The 14,843-nt window shown below is 46.9% G+C and overlaps 1 protein-coding gene across 1 annotated transcript in view; it reads left to right on the top strand.

Annotated features, from left to right (window-relative positions):
• The first annotated feature begins 457 nt into the window (after positions 1-457).
• LOC118006537 (ankycorbin) overlaps positions 458-14,843 on the top strand; it is a 139,891-nt gene continuing 125,505 nt past the window's right edge. The window contains exon 1 of the mRNA XM_034999224.1: positions 458-596. The gene's annotated coding sequence lies outside the window, so the exon portion shown is untranslated. The remainder of the gene's footprint in view (positions 597-14,843) is intronic.

Here is a 14,843-nt window from a genome sequence, read left to right on the forward strand (position 1 = left end):
GACTTTGGAAGTTGACCAGAAATGAATACTATTCGGGATCTCACCGGCTCTAGACCCTGGGGTTAGAGCACCGGTTTCCCACTAACTTCAGGTGAGGATGGTGATGATGAAACACAGCCGCGGGGAAGGGTCCACGAGCCCTGGAAACTGAGAGCCGGCCACGAACGCCCGAGGCGTGCGGGCCCAGGGGCGGCGGTGGCGGTGGCGGCGGCGGCGGCGGCGGCGGCGGGGCCGCGAGCACCTCCCGCAGGTCCCGGCCGGGACGCGGGGCCGGGTCACCTGACTCGCGGAATTTGGGGCCGCGCGGGGTGGAAGGGGAGGGGAGAAGCGAGCACCTCCCTTCCCGCTCCCGCGGGATCCAGGTCGGCGGGGGCCGGCGCCGGGCGGCCACGTGGTGGTGCTGCCGCTGCCCCCGCCCCGCCCCGCCCGCCCAGCCCCGGAGCCGCGGCGCCCACTGACCCCCGCAGCGGGGGGAGGAGGAGGGACCGAGGCGCAGGAAGCCGAGCAGGAAGCGAGCCCGGCGGCCGCGTTTTCCTGGGGAAGCGGCGGACCGAGTGGCGCAGCCGGCGGGGCCCGGGAGCCTCCGCCTCGATGGGGTAGGTACGCGGCGCCGAGAGTCGGGAGGCTCCCCGGAGCGGGGTCCCGGCTCCCCGGAGCGGGGTCCCGGCTCGCCGCCCCGCCTCTGGGTCTGGGGCTCGGGCGAGGGACGGCGCGCCGGGCGGAGCGGCTTCGCGGGGTGGCAGCGAGGGTCCCGCCACCACTCCCTTGTCTGCCGCCGGCCGCCAACTGTCCGCGGAGGGAGAGGAGGATGTGGGGCTCCGAGGAAGAGGGAAGACCGGGCCAAGTTGGGAGCGGGCTTGTCTCCTGCCGGCCCCCGGCGCTCCAGGCCGGCAGCGGCGGCGGAGCGAGCGCGGGCGGGAATGAATGGCCAGCCCGCCGGGGCGTCCTGGGGGGCGCGGAGTCAGCCCCCTGTCCTACCTGCCCGGCCCGCCCCGCGTCGCCCCACCCGGCTCCTAGCTTCTGGGCTCGAGCCGCCTGCGCGCACAACTTGGAGGAGCCGCGGAGGGAGGCGCAAGCGGGAGACTCCGAATGGCTCCGGCGACGAGGGTCTGCTATTGTTCCTTTTCTGACTCTAGGGAGGCCTTCGGCGGGCCCAGGGGTGCAGGCCTGCTAGTGCTCCTCGCTCTACGTGTCCTTTTCCCCGCCGCAGCTTCGAGGAGGGCGGGGAGGCGGGATGCTGGAGTTCGGGCAGACTCGGGGCAGCTGGGACTTCGGGAGAGGGGCGCCCGCCCGCCATCTGCCCCAACTCTGCCCAGGTGGGTGGGTACCCTCTCCAACCCACCTTCTCTTCGCTGCCTGCTTGGGCAGGTTTGTGGCCGTGCTTTAGTTTCTGCAGTTTTTAGGGTTCATCTGCTGCCCCCTGGTACACGCTCTCCTTTGCGTTTGGACCTCACACTCCCCTTTTGTGGAGGGGGCGCTCAGAGCCCAGGGAGGCAGCAGACTGGACAGATGGAGACCAGTGTGAAATGGAGGAGTTACAAGTGACCTTCCAGCGGCTGGGGCCTGGGCTATAGGTCCAGGCTTGCGCTGTTCCAAGGAACCCAGGTCAGCGCAACTTTATTTCCAGCGGTCAGGGCATATCTGGGGCTCAAGGCTGCGCACCACGCCCAGCAGCTTCCCGTGGCCTCAGGCGCACAGGTGATTGGGACGGGTCTCCGTTTTCCTTCTGGGAGAGGAGAATACCAAGCTGGCTGGGGTGGGGAAACGTTGCCAGTTCCCTGGAGAATGTGATCTCAAAACTGTAAGGGCCTGACAGGGGGAGGAGCTGGTTTGTCCATCAGTCGGACTCAGCAGAAGCTCATCTTAGAGAGGAGAGCCTCACCTTGTGGTTTGAACGAAGTTGGAGAAGAGCTGGTGTCTCGCAGGGAGGCTGGATTTTGATTGCTCTGGCCCCCACCTGTTCACAGGTGTGGCTGGGAGTTTTATTACTGATGGGTGTAATCTGATCATCTTTTCTTAATGATGCCTAAGCGGTGTCATTTTTTCCCCTTGGGCTTTTGTAAGAGCGTAGACTTTAATGTGAGGAAGTTTATCCAGTTCTTATGATTTTTAACCTAGTGCTTGCATAACATGGATTGGGAGAGGTGGTCCTGTGCTGGGGTATCCGGGTTTTTCCGTCTCCATTCATTGAGATGCTTCATTAATTTTTTTTTTATTGCGATTTTATACCTTTATTTGATGGTATCGTTTTTCTGGACAACCACATATGGATGCGGAATGGAACATTCCTTCTTCCTTTGGCCTAGACAGCTTTGTGGAGCCTGGTGTCAGTGTGCATATCTGGAGTTCCCATGTCCTCCATGGCAAAGTTCCAGGTCTCTTTGAGTGCCCAAGGGGCACACCTCTTGAAACCCACTCCGTGGATGCACTCGTGAATGTTGATGCTGTATTCTTTGGTCACCACCTCGCTGATGGCAGAATGGTCCTTCTTACCACTCTTCTTTGAGGGAGCCATTCTGCCAGGCCCTGGTTGGAAAGGCTTCATTAATTTATTGTAGCATTTACATGCCTTAGACTTGTTTTATGGCTCTTTGGGGGGGGGGGGCTGGTGGTGGTGGTTGTAACCCTATTGTGAAAAATCATATTACTGTTTGTGAAATTGAATAGAATGAATGGATGCTGGGCCATGGAGACTCAGTGGGGAATGATAGGAGTGTCCCTGACATTGAAGTGCCGTCTCCAAGCCGCCACTTCCCAAAGCCTCTTTGAGGCAGGTGTGCCTAGCACTACCCACATTTTAAAGGTGAAGAAACTGAGATGAGGAGGTCAAGGAAACTTGGCTTGCAGTTAATGGAATGTGATGGAGGAAATTTGTCTCTCTTCCTTTTTCCTTTCAGAATAAAAAGTATGAAATATTTCACATATACATAATAGATACTACTTGTGTTTAAAAGTTGCTAATTTAAAAAAAGTTGCTAATATCTCCATAGTTACTTCATATGTCCCCCAATAAAAGTAAACTGCAACTGAAGTGTTTTATCCATCCCTCCTCTTCCTCCATCCCCAGGTGACCACTAAAGGGATGTTAGTGTAGTTTCCGAACGTCTTTCGGTACTTCGGTATGTTATCTATCCATAAGCACTATCGGTGAGCTTGTGTATTTAGTATTCTACATAAAAGGCGTAATTCTAAAAAAAAAAAAAAAAAAAGGCATAATGCTATATATATACTGCTTGCATTTTTAAATTTGTCACGATGTTTTGAGGCATATGTAGCTCTTATTTACTTTAGCGGCTACAGAGAATGCCAGTGTATGAATAAATCATAGTATACTAATTCCTTTGCCAAGAGAAAATTAGAATGTTTCCAATTTTTCACTGTTACACTTTTTCTGCTAAGGGCAGTTGAGACCGTTGATCTGTGTTCCCTTTTTTAAAAAACATTAATTTATTTAATTTTTATTTTTTTAGGATAACAATGCTTAGTACAAGCATCGGAGACCTGTTTGTTATACAGCAGTCCCATTCATTGCTGGGAGATGGGGTCTAGGTCATGCTGCATTTATTGTTTCATTCCTCAACAAAAATTTAGGGTGTACATAGGGTCTCTCTTGCTTACCTGTTGCATGAAAAAAGTGAATTTGATCCTTTTTTTTTTTTTTTAGCTCTAAGATTGTTGGATTATTTTGTTTTGTTTTTACAATTTATATTTTCATAAGAAAAGTGCCCTTTAACGATAAAGGTGAAGCATGAGGCAAACTGTGGTGCTGAGTTTGGGATACTTGTTCCAAAGTTTTTTTCTCTGGCGTCACTAACAGCGTAACCTTGGCTCACCCACTCCACCTTCTCTTCCTCATTTCCTCAAGCTTGGTGAGATTAAGTAGTTAGAGCAGGAACATGCCTTTGTAAATTCTTACTCAAAGAGTTTATGAAAATGTGTTGACATTTTGCCTGGAATTGTAACCCCTTAATCTGGAAGCAATTTAAGGCATTTAAACACTTCCGCTTCCTCGTTAGTCCTTCAAGTTGCCAGGCACATTCCTGCCTCAGCTCTTGGATTTGCTGTCCTACTGTCTGGACCACTCTTCCCCTAGATCATCTCTGTGGCTCTGTCCCTCAGCCCCCCCCGCCCAGGCTTTACTCAGGTGTCTGTCCCGTCAGCTACCCCTTCCAGCACGCCCTGCCCCTCTTCTGTTTTTTCCTCCATGGCACTTAACACCATCTAGCTTGGCATATATTTTGATATTAGTCTCCTTAGTAGAATAGAAGCTCAGCGAAGACAGGAATTTTGTCTCTTGTTCGCTGCTGTATTCCTAGTGCCTAGAACAATGTTGACAAACAGGAGGTACTCAAATGTATGAATGAACGAATATAATGCTCTTTGTGTGTCTTTCTACTTAGAATTTCTTTTAGTACATTTTGGATATCCTCGATGGGGCTGGTGGTTCCACAGCTGTAACTGAGTCCCCCAAGAGGTCGTATTTACAGGTTCCATCAGGATAAGAAACATAACATCTTATAAAGAAATCACTCCTTATCCTGCAAAGTGCTTGTCTATTTTTTTCTGCCAACACTTGCCTCAACCTGAATTCAGAAGATACCATATATAGCACGATGCCTAGAAGCACAGCCATCTTTCCTTTTCTCGATAACTTAGCTTTCCAACATTTTAAATGTGGAAGACTGTGTCTCCATTCCACACAGCATCTGCACAGATAGCCCTGCAGTGGTCTCAAGTAACGCCAACCACACTGAATTTCAAAGATTAGAAAGTGTATTTCTCTGAATTGTTTGCAGAGGGTATGCTCATCATGGTGAGGCTTTTTTTGGGGGTGGGAAGATGACCTTAATCTGAAGATCCAGAAGCAACCAGTATATAGTAGGGTCCCTAGAAATACTTTAAAAATGGTCACATCATAAAATCCTTAACTAATCTTACTAAAAACATTCGCTGTTCTAGTGTCATGTGTTATTTTGCTAGAAGCCAACTGAATTTTCTCTACTTTGCATGATGAATATAGGAGTTGACAAAACAAACCTAAATATATCAAAGGCCTCTTGAGTATATTTTAAGTGGGTGATAGGGAAAAGGAGTCTAGGTTTCTTTTCCCTAGTAACTATATGGGTATATGATACTGATGGTACCCTTAAAAAAAAAAAAATCACTAGTGTATAAAAGTACAACCATTGCATCCTTTGTAATAAAATTATATTGAAAGAAATCAGCTTATTATGGACCCAGAGGGTTAAACTTCAAGCTGAAAACTGTAAGCATACAATTATTTATTATCAAGATGCTACATGATTTAGAAATTTCTTCTTTTTGGTTTATCCCTACCCTTGAGCTGAAAAGTGCAGGTGGTTTAATGAAAGAGAAGGATTGTTAATCAACAGTCAATTTCTCAACTCCAGCCATCTACAGTGAACAAAAAACTAGTCTTCGACATCAGACTCGTTGATGGGTATGAGTAAATTTAGTATTTATTTAATTAATTAATTTATTTATTTTAAGATTTATATGAGAGAGAGCATCCCCTTGTGAGTGCACAGGGGCAGAGGGAGAGAGAAACCCAAGCAGGCTCCACACCAAAGGCAGGGCCCAGGTGGGGCTGGATCTCAAGCCCTTGAGATCAGAATCTGAGCAGAAACCGAGTCCACCCTTTAGTCAGTATTTTATTTTATTTTATTTTTAAGATTTTATTCATTTGACAGAGAGAGACACAGCGAGAGAGGGAACACAAGCAGGGGGAGTGGGGGAGGGAAAAGCAGGCTTCCTGCTGAACAGGGAGCCCATTGCAGGGCTCGATCCCAGGACCCTGGGATCACGACCTGAGCCGAAGGCAGACGCTTAACCGACTGAGCCACCCAGGCGCCCCTTTAGTCAGTATTTTAATAAGTAACTTTACAGACTTAACTATGTGTTTCAAAACAAATTCTTCTATTTGAATGAAGGAAGTCTGCCTCATTCTTCAATTTTGTGTTCCATGTGCCCAGTAGAGTATCTGTCCCACAGGAGGTGATTAATGTTTATTGAATCACACACACGGGTCATAAAGCCTCCCATGGAGGTCTTCAGATATTTAGCTGTCCTAGTTTAGAATTTAATGATCCAAAGGCAAAGGAGTGGAGGTAGCTAGCAGCAAAATGCAGGTTGAAGTTCAGAAGATGCAGGTCTCCTCTTTCCCCAGGTAAAGACATTTCACATCTCTAAGCCTTGGTTCTTTCCCCTGTATTTGAGAAACATGTCCACCCTTCGGATAAGTCTGCACATTGTGTTTTGACTGCTTCTCCAGCAGGTTATGTGTGCTGGGTCACCTGGTCTAACTGGACCTGCTGTCTAGTTCAGTTTCTTCTGTAGTAAATGCTGTTCATTGGGTATGCCGTGTCTTGCTATATAAATACCATGACCATTGGTCACCCCTGGAGAAGGGGAAACCTTCGGAGTTCCTCATGATTTGCTCATCTCTCCTTCTAATGGTCAGAATCTGATGGTGAGAAAAGTTGCTTGTAGCCCAAGAAGTTTACTTGTACAGTGGGAGAAAACATACTTTTTCTTTTTTTCCTTAAATTGTCATTTAGTGAACACCAAAGTTCCTTACCAGGTAACCTAACATAAGCAGTTCATTCTCTACTGTATCAATTTCCCTCACAAACATTTACTTTTTTATACTGCGACTCAACTTTTCTTATCCCTATTAGGTATTGTGATTGGCAAGGAGCAAAATCAGGCTTCTCTTTGCTTTTTTCTTTTATGGTTTCTAGATGAATTCAGTTTAATCCAGAATGTTTTATTTTTTGTAAAGTGCCAAATGACAAAAAACCAGCCACAGCAACAATCTACTAGACTCTGTTCACTACATCTGTCCAGTTCTTTTTGCTGGCTGCAGCAGTAGAAACTCAGCCAGGAAAAGAAACTCTGGCAGAGCTCACTGGTGAGGAATACAAGGCTGAGCAGCTTCCTTTCGCTCTAGGGCAGCACAGACTAAAGTGTTTTCCTCCAAGAGGAGTCCATTTTGCAAACCAGGGAAGGCCGTTTAGCAGTGATTTCTAAATGTTTTTGAATCAAAGGTGGACACTTGGAAATCTGATACAGGTTTTGGACCGTTTTTCCTTGGGGAGAAATTTGCTCATATACAGGGATGCTATACATTCCTAATCTTTGTCAGTTTCAAGAGCATAGAACTCCCTGCGTTAAGCCCATTTATGAACCTCTTCGGACTCCCCAGGTTAAAAGCCCAAGATCTATTGAAAGGACCTAGAAAATTATATCGGATTTATGCTGTTTACCTTTAATAGCCACCTCGTAAGGATCAGCAGTACAATTACAAGGGGTCTGTTTTCTATCATGTGCCACTATCTCCAGATCTGATAACCTGTCCTGCATGGGTGAAAAGAATTTTACCCTCAGTTGGAAAACCAGTCACTGGTTCCTGTGCCAACCAGTTGACATACCAATGACCATTTTTAGGAACTGTTTCTACTGGAGGCAATAGAATGCTGTTGAGAAGTCATGAGTGGATGGGTAGTATGACGATTTCACAGAGACCTGATGAATTCTAAGGATGGGTCTTGAGTTTCTCACCCCCAGGGACAAGCTATTTCTTGGTCTAGGGTTGGGCCTCCACTGTCTTCTGCTTTCCTTTTGCTTTCCTTGGCTGTTGTAGGGGGGAATGGAGATGTCCCTGGGCCCCACGTAACAATACTCTTAAGCTCACGGAATAAATCTTTAGTCCGTCCAGTAGAGGAAATATTCCCAACACGCTCTGTTCTGCTCACCTTGGCCTCCCAGCTTCATGGGGCTGTCTCTGGGAAACCTGAGGAAGACAGGGCCACGTTTCCTAGTTGGGGAGCTGACCCTCAGCTGGAAGCCTGCTCTTCCAGAGAAAATTCTCCTGTGGGAGGTAGCAGACGCTGGAAGGAGGTACTGCCATTGTTAGCCATGCACAGGGAGCTCCTTCTGTCACTGTTCACCTAAGGTGACCTCCTCAATCTCTTCAGTCAAAAATTGGGCCCGAAGGGATATGTACCTGCCTGTAACAGGGCAAGTGATGCGAGCACTCCAAGTCCGTTTAACTGTATCGAGCGCCTCCTCTGCACTGCACTGTGCTCCTGGGTCATCTGCTTCCGGAGGTCCAGGCCGGTCTTACTCGTCGTCACATTTCCTGTGAGCAATCCCTGTTGATGGAAACAGCATTAGAAGATCCAAAAGTGAATGGTGATCCTTGCCTTCATGGAGCTTACAGTTTTAACCAGGTTAACACATTCGCATTCCACTATAGTATAAGGCAGACTGTTAGTGGTGGGGGAACTCCTTTTACAGCTGGATTGAGGCCTAGGGAAGTGAAATGACCCCTTAGAAAGTAACCCAGTAGGAGGCAGAGCCAGATAAACCTACATTCTGGCTGCTCATAGCACAGGGCTTCTAAAGGTCCTTTTCTGTCTTTCTCCGATGTAGACCGTGACCTTGGAAGTCCTATATGTAGCTAATTCCGCTTGATGTCCACGAAGAAGACTGGTATAGACTTGGACAAGCTGGGTTGGAGACCAGTGGGGAATCCCAGATCAGGCAGATGGCATTGAGCAGGGACATGAAGGTCAGAAGGGACCAGAACCCTGTCCCTTAGCATATTGCTGAGCAAGAATCACATGAACAAATATTTGTCGAGCTTTGTCAGTGAGTTAATGTCTGTCTGAGCTGAGTCTCTTAATTGGATGAGACTGCTCATGTAATTTGACCATCTCCTATGAAAGTTGACATGTTGGTGATTGATCATTTTTCAAAAATGAAAGAGCACTAACTTGCCATGGATGATCATGACCTGTAGTCATTTGACTGCTTAGAGAGGTCTCTTCCCAGCCACCCAGAGGATGTGGGAACTTGTGAGCCAAAGGCTCATGGACAATGGCTTGCCCCCCCCCCTTTTTTTTCTCCTAAAAAGGCAGCCAAATTTAAAATACAAACTGGGGCCCCGCTGCATACACATGCTGGGGCCCTGAGGCCCTCACACAGGGCTGGGTGGTGGCGAGTAGCCTCCCATTCTCTCCAATCGAATCTTATTTCAGGCCTACCCAGTCCCCATTCATCATAGGAGCAAGTTGCTTCGAATGCTCTCAGAACCTTCTTGGATATATGTTTTTGTAAACTTAGATTCTAGGCAGGGGCGAGAAGCTATATCCTTTCTCTCTCCTGATTAAAAAGTTTCACATTTCTGGGCGCCTGGGTGGCTCAGTTGGTTAAGCGACTGCCTTCGGCTCAGGTCATGATCCTGGAGTCCCTGGATCGAGTCCCGCATCGGGCTCCCTGCTCGGCAGGGGGTCTGCTTCTCCCTCTGCCCTCTTCCCTCTCGTGCTGTCTCTCATTCTCTCTCTCAAATAAATAAATAAAATCTTTAAAAAAAAAAAAAAAAAAAAAAAGTTTCACATTTCTTTCCTGTGAGCTTTTTTTAAATTTGGAAAGAAAGTATTTAAAATATAGGCAGAGAAACTATAACCAATCTCTGTATACCATTCAGGATTTCCTAGGAGACCTTTTAAAGGAAAAACTCATTTCTGCGACTAACATTATATATAGCTCCATTCAGCAATCTTGACCACATCCTCCCTAATTAGATTCTTTCTGTGCTGTGCCACTTTATCCCATGTTTGGTGTGCCATTTGTTTACCTTTTCTGTCCTTTTCCTCCAGAGCCTCGGGAAGCCAGAAAGAGAGATCTCCTTAAAATGACTCCTATCCCCCGCCTGACTCCTGGCCAATCTGTTGACAGCTGTGTTACTGTTTGTGTCTTGTTTGGCGACAAGCTTGCTTTCTTCCTCTTCTTTAAACAACCCCTGATTATTTTAAGTGCATACCCCTTGGAACAAAGCGCATTTGATTCTCATTACATGGCAAGTGGGTGTTTATATCCAAGGTGGCACAGGGAAAGAGAGTGAGCGGCTCAGCCTCTCCTGGCCATATCTGCTTCAGGCTTAGGTGGCAGCCTGCTGGCCGCCTGCGTGCTCCTGGCTCGTGGCTCTCAGGACAAATAGCACCTGCGCTGCCTGCCTCCTTCCTGTCTGGCTGGCTGATGGGTTTTAGGATTCCACTTTTATTATAATATTGGTGCAATATTTCATTTTTTATAGGTTGGCAAGAGCTGTTCTACAGGATACTAGAATAATTTCTTTAGGAGCAGAAATGACCTAATCCCAGGGAAGCATCTACGTATCTAGAAGCTCTGCTTTTCCAGATCATTGCCAAAACAGGGAAACCTCCACCCAAATCTGTAGTTCACCAGCTCAGCAGAGTATAATAATAGCTACTTCGCTGGTCTGTAATCATTTTTACATTTTGCCTGTTACTGACTTGGTAACTTTAGCAAAGCTGTATGGAAAAGGATTTTTTTTTTTTGACTGGTGAGTTCCTTAAAGGTACTTGGCACACGAAGGCTCTGCAAGTGAAAAGGACAAAGAAGTAAAAATGCTACCCTCCCCTGGAATGAGGCAGGGGTGAGTGAGTGAGGGCAAACAGCGGGAGAATGCCTTTTTCAAGGCGGTCCATTCAGACTTCTTAGAAGGAGCTTTATGTGTGCCAGCAGCAGATCGGAGAACTGTCCCATCTTTAAAGGCAACTACATTTTTTTAAATAGTAGAAAGGTGGTCTGTTGGCCAGACTTTTTTTTTTTTATTTGTTATTATTACAAGTATTGCATTTAATATGCAGCCCAGTGTCCCGTTTTGGGCTCGGAAGCGGAATTGAAATCCAGCCTCCATTTATAAATTGTGCCCACTTTAGCCAAATAAACTTTCTGGGCTGCAGTTTCCTGATCTGGAAACTGGCAATAATGACCACAGCATCTAATTCCGAAGCGGTAGAAGCATTAAATGAGAAAAGACCCATTTATAATGAAATGGTAAAAAAAAAAAAAAAAAAAAAAAAATTGCGAAGTAAAAGAAAATTTTGTAAAGTCCTCATTTAAGTAAATGGGAGTTCTTGTGGCTGTTGCTATGCTCGCTAATGTTACCACATTCCTTATCAGCCTGCCTTTAAAGAAGTGCTGAGAGACTGGCCAGTGTGATTATAACTGCCCTTGTAACCCATAGCAAGAAAGAGGGATTTGCCTGGTCCATCACGGCAACACATCTGCCTGGCATCTTCTGTTTCATTTACGATGTTTCCCTGTATCCTCACTCCTTCATCTAGTTCTTCTATTATTACATCACCAGGTAATGTGGACAAGGTGAAGATATGTCTCCTTTTGTAGTGGCCAGTCTTATTCCCAATTGCATTAACAAGTTCCTCAGTCTCTCCAGACAACTTGTCTGGTGTCAGTCCTAATCCAGGCACAGAGCAATAAAATTGTGGTTCCAATGAAGACGGTGGCCCTCAGAATGAAGTGATGAGTGAGCTAAATCCCCTTGGTGAATGCTCTGGAAAGTCGTCCAGCTGTCGCTAGAGAAAAACCTAGACCTCTTTTCTGAACCATATGGAGCAGGGTACTAGTCGAGTTTGCCAGAAGTCCGTTAGTCTTGAGTGACATGAAATTGTTGGCTCGTCTTTCCTCCTTCTGCATGTGGCAGAGTGACTCTTTTTTTTTTAAATCACAACTTTATTATGAACTTGGATTATTTACTAGATCTGAGTTGTAGGGTTTTATGATATTAAGTGAACATTAAGTGTGACATGGTAACATACTCATTTTCTGCCTGCCTTGTTTGTAGTAACACCAATGTGCTGTTATTGCTAAATGCATGCTGTCCTCACAGTCTTTGAAGGGAAAACCTAAGTCCTCACTGCCTAATAGAAATATGAGCAAGCCACAGAGGTTATCTTCGGTTTTCTCATAGCAAAAGAAACAAATGAAATTAGTTGTAATGAAATATTTAATTTTACCTAGTGTATCCAGAATATTAGCAACATGTATTCAGTGTAAAACTTCTTAATGATATAGTTGACATTCTTTTTTCAGAGTCAGTCTTTGAAATCTGTTGTGTGTTCCCCACTGCATGAGTGCACACCAGTTTGCACTAGTCACATTTCAGATGCTCAGTAGCCACATGTATTGGAGGGCACTGGTCTAAACAATATGTCATTTTGTGGATCCTGTGACCCTCGCACCACCTGACACTGGGAATGCCCTCAGGAAACACATTGAAGCTTCCCTGTGTCTTTACCCAGTTAGCTTTTAACATTTCTTTAGAGAAATAGAATAGCTTTATCAAAAACTGATTACACGTGATATTAATGGACATTTGTGTTTTGGGTTGACAAAGCTGTATCTCTGCTTTTGTGCAAGTGCATTGATCTACATAGACCTTTTTTTTCCCCCCTCTCGTGGGCGGGATTATGTATGAGCCACATTTCCACATCCCCTGTGTACTTGGCCCATAGTTGTTATTCAAAGCATATGAGCAAATAAGGCAGTATAGGTTTCTTATTTTTCTCCTTGAATTGCAAGTTCTTGCATAGTCATGATATTTTCACTCTGTAAACCTTCCTAGCATCGTGTACAAGGTATGTGGGTTTGTGGATGCGAGGGGCATGGGGAGAACATGTTTAATCTTTGATACTGTTAATGGAAGCAGTCCCATCTTTCCTGCTAATGCTGTTTGCTTCTTATCCCTAAACACAGAAAGTGGTTGGAAATTGAAAGAGAAAAGGTCCAGGGTATCGCATTCAGTTAATAGGAGTTTGTCTTCACTAGGCAGGTGGTGCTCGGGGGCCCCTGTGGCACAGACATGGAGCAGGCTGGGGCTGCTGATGGAAAAGATTGGAAAGGCTTTTCCATGTGCCCTGTCAGAGGCCCTAGTGTGGCAGCTCCAGGCTGGCACAGCCCCGGGGGGAGGGCGCCTTGGTCAAGCTACTGTGTTCGACTTCGCTTGCAGGTGTCTTGTTTAGAATAAATTAGGGTGAGTGACAGCATGTTCGCATGTCATATCTTCAGTATTCAAGGATTAGCTGCCTGGAGGATTATCCTTGGGCCTTGAGGCCTCCTGGTCCAGCTGAGCCCTAGCCCTGCACCCCTTACCCCAGGGCAGCTTCCCCATTGTCTGCTCCTCTCCCCTTGTTCCCCCCTATCCTGAAGGTTTTCTTCATCCTTAGCCTCAGCTTGGTGAGCGGCTTCCTTGTCTCCCTCCCAGTTCCCCCTCAGTTCTGTGGAGCTGAGTCCCCTGGGGAGCAGAGGAGGTAAGGAAGGTCCACCTGGTTGACAGGGTGGGGTCCCTCTTGGACTTTACTGTTACAGTGGCTTTTTATTTCATGAGGGGTTTAAAATAGTTTAATGCTACGCATTCGCAGGTCATGGTGATTCTTTGTTGGCTGGTTCCTGAAGGAGAGTCAAGGAGCAGTGCATGCTCTCAGAATGGAAATAGCCCAGAAGACCCACACTGGGCTGGCTGCAGAGGTCTTCTGGGGGTGACTGCAATGGTACAGGTGAAGAGTGGAGGGAGTGCGTGGGGTGGGGGTGGGCCAGGGCCTGCTGCCTGAGGCAGAACAGACCAGAAAGCAGCTGAGTACCAAATGAATGATAAAAGTGCCCTTCCTCTACCTGAAGAAAAGTGCTCTTCCTTACAGAGGGGTTCCGGGGGGACATTGTAGGTCATCTGTTGTGTTCAGCCCAATTAGACTCCAAAGAGTGTATTTCGCTTCTGTAGGTCCCTGAAGAGAATTTAGCTCCTGACTTCAGAAATGAGCTGATCAGACAGAAGTGCAGGTCCCCACGGGGCTGTTGAAGTTCTAGGCCTAAAAGGGCATCTGGGATGACAGCCTGAGCAAGATCCAGGAGGTGAGAAGGATTTGTCAGTAGTCTTGGATGGCAAGTGACAGACACCCAGCTTGGGCTAGAAGGAGAGGGTCTTGTTCATGGGACCCCAGATCCTGTGCCAGAAGGGGGTGGCCCCTGTAAGACCTCACGGATCCCTGGAATCAGGGGCCTCCTTGGTTCCTTTTCTCCAGCCAGTTCTGTGCACAGGGTTGAGGTGGCTGCCAGGCTCACGCTTCCCAGTTTCTCCACCAGGGAGGAAGGTCTTTCTCTCTCTCTCTCCCCTCCTTCTCTCCCTCCCCTTTCCCCTTCATCTTCCCTCCTCCTGAAAATCCCAGGGGGAGTCTCTCACTAGTCTTGCTGAAGACACATTCCCATCCCTCAGGGAACAGCTATGGCCAGAATATAGCCTGGTTGGAGGGTCGGTGTTTCTAAAGGAAGTGGGGCGCAGTTATCTGAAGAAGGCTGGGCACTGAGGATTGTAGGTCCACTGCAGCGTGCAAGGTAACACCATTATGTCGAAGGAAATGAAGAGCCCTGCCTTCAAGTGAGCAGGCATCCCTCTCTGTTGGACCGGAGATGAGAAACATGGTAATTTGTACAAAAGGTGTTTTTTTATGAAAGCACGGGAACGGACCCGTGGGCAGAAAAAGCTGACAAACCATGGGTATAGAAATTCATCAGGCCAGACAGAGCCATTGTGATCACTACAATGACATTTTCAACATTCCAGAATGTGGAGAGTCCGAGTCATCCCCATTTTGAAACCAAGTCAAAGAACCAATGAAACAGACGGTAAGCCAATGTTTGACAAGCAAGTCTTTCTAGAGTAAAAACACTAAGTATAACCGTAAGTGGAACCTACCCTCTCAATTCCTCTAAGGACATTTTTCACTATTTAAGTTTATAGATGGCCTGCCTTTTCTCTTTTTGTATTTGACGTCTTAAAAGACCGCTTTGTTGAGGCGTGTGTATATTTCATAAAACTGACCAATTTTGGTCCACAGTTTAATACTTTTTGGAAATGTATAGTTGTACAGTCATTACCACAATCCAGTTTAAAACCACTTTCCTCCCCCCAAAGAGATCCCTCATGTCCATCTGCAGTC

Source organism: Mirounga leonina, unplaced genomic scaffold (assembly GCF_011800145.1).
Source record: "Mirounga leonina isolate KUSES-001 unplaced genomic scaffold, KU_Mleo_1.0 Mir_97, whole genome shotgun sequence".
Taxonomy (NCBI): domain Eukaryota; kingdom Metazoa; phylum Chordata; class Mammalia; order Carnivora; family Phocidae; genus Mirounga; species Mirounga leonina.